The sequence below is a fragment of the Piliocolobus tephrosceles genome, chromosome X, assembly GCF_002776525.5.
Source record: "Piliocolobus tephrosceles isolate RC106 chromosome X, ASM277652v3, whole genome shotgun sequence".
Classification (NCBI taxonomy): domain Eukaryota; kingdom Metazoa; phylum Chordata; class Mammalia; order Primates; family Cercopithecidae; genus Piliocolobus; species Piliocolobus tephrosceles.
In genome coordinates, this window is record NC_045455.1 from 93,999,173 (window position 1) to 94,001,449 (window position 2,277).

Genomic DNA, 2,277 nt, shown 5'->3' on the forward strand with positions numbered 1-2,277 from the left:
ATGCCACCACACCCAGCTAATTTTTGTATTTTTAGTAGAGACAGGGTTTTGCCATGTTGGTCAGGCTAGTCTCGAACTCCTGACCTTGTGATCCACCCACCTTGGCCTCCCAAAGTGTTGAGATTACAGCCGTGAGCCACAACGCCCAGCCCAGAGTCAATTTTAAACATGTTCCTCTGGTGGTGATGACGTCCTCTCCAGTTTGAGAACCACCACATCAGAGGCGTTTTCCTGTCTGAACCATTCTTTCCTGTTGCTCTCAGGAAGGCAGAAAGGTACGACTGGGCTCACCCCATACTCATCTGGAACTCCCACACCCAACCCCATACGTGGCACCCAGCAGGTACTCATTAAGAATGTGACTTGGTTGTTATGGAGACCAGGGTTCCAGCCTATCTGTGCCACCGAGTGCGCTGGGCAAGGACTTCACCTCTCCAGGATCACTTCTCCCATCTGTAAATCTTGGTTTGGGGGTGGAGGGTGGGTGGGACTAGGGGGTCTTTAAAGGCTCTTGCAACTTTGGTTGTTGCCTCTCAGAAGAACTTTTTTTTTTTTTAACTTGCTTATTTTATTCTTTTTACGTAAATGAAGAGGTATATGGCCATTCTTAGCGTTAATAGGAAGGTTGGAAACTGACTCCCAAGACCTAAGAATCAAGCTCAGGCTAAATTTCACCAACTCACACAGAAGGATATGAGTGGAAGCACTAATTAATTTTCTCTGTCTTGACCTGAACGTGGCTTTTTTCTCTACTTTCTACTTGATGTTTTTCAGGAGGGCTGACCGAGCATTCACAACTGCTTTGAAGGCATCTTCAGTGCCAGGTGCTACACATTTGTCAGGGTGAAGAAGCAGAGCAAGTTTCCGATACGCTTTACTGACTTCATCCCTTGAGGCCCCAGGTTTGACTCCCAGCATGTCCCAACTGTCTTTACTATTTTGAATTCTGCGAATGGCATCTGCTTGTTCTTTGGTGAAAGTAGCACTGCTATTTGTGGTAGGGCGTTTCCCGCCATTTTCACATAAATCAACTATGGATACATAAAAGGTCTGGAACATCTCATTAATGCCTTCTCCAGTTTGTGCTGAAGTTTCAAAGTACAGGAACCCTTTGCTTTCAGCCCAAAGACGTCCTTCACTTTCATCTACACAGCGGTGTTTGGTACAATCTTGTTGGCACAAACTACAAATATAATATTTTCCATGTTTCCATGAGATCCAAGCTCTTGCTTCATTTCTGCCAGCCATGCATCAAGGACGTCAAAGGAGTCTTTCTGCCCAACATCATAGACCAGTATCACACCCTGTGTGTCCTTGTAAAACTCATTTCGAACCTCATAGAAGAAGGGATGTCCAGCCATATCAAAGATGTTAACTTTGATTTCTCTGTCTCTGACGTGTACCTTTGTAACTCCATAGTCAATTCCAATTGTTGCCAGGTATTTAGACACAAATCTTTTCTCAAGGTATCGCTTTATAATACAGCTCCCATGACGTTCCGCCAACTCCCAGGCCCGGCTGGGGGAACTAAACTTTCATCCTCCACCTCCTGGTCCCGGACAATCCCCTAGAGCGCGGGTAAGGCATCTAGGCCGACGGCCCCGCATGGGGACCCAGGCCTCCTTACTCTTTTGGGGACATATTCAAGGCCTAGAGGCCACCCCAGACTCCATCTCCGGGAGAGTGACGTCGGAAGACGAGGGGGCAACGCAAAGGTCAAAAAGGTCAGGGAGCTTTGCTCGCAGAGCCGCAACCCTCGGCGGAGACCCGGGCCTGCCCCTCAGAAGAACTTTCTTCCCACTCCAGGAGCTGGATTGTCTTAGGTCTTCCAAGTCAGTAACTCATCCATCAAATACTTATGAATCACCTATGAGGCGGAACCTGGGACTTCATTTTCTTCATTTCTTTTTCTTTTTGAGACAGAGTCTTGCTCTGTCGCCGAGGCTGGAGTGCAGTAGTGTGATCACAGCTCACTGCAACCTCAAACTCCTGAACTCAAGGGATCCTCCTGCCTCAGCCTCCTAAGTGGCTGGGACTTCAGGTGTGCACCACCACACCCAGCTAATATTTATTGACGTATTTATTTATTTTTAGAGATGGTCTCATTATGTTGCCCAGGCTGATCTCTAACCCCTGGGCTCAAGCAATCCTCTTGCCACTTTGGCTGGGCTAAGGGATGCCCAGACAGCTGGTAAAACTATTTCTGGATGGGTCTGTGAGGGTGTTTCCATAAGACAGTAGCATTTGAGTCAGGAGACTGAGTAAAGATTATTGGCC

At 47.5% G+C, this 2,277-nt stretch overlaps 1 pseudogene; it reads right to left on the minus strand.

The window, feature by feature from the left end:
- Nucleotides 1–756: 756 nt before the first annotated feature.
- LOC111525286 lies at nt 757–1,478 on the minus strand (annotated as a pseudogene).
- Nucleotides 1,479–2,277: the final 799 nt, after the last annotated feature.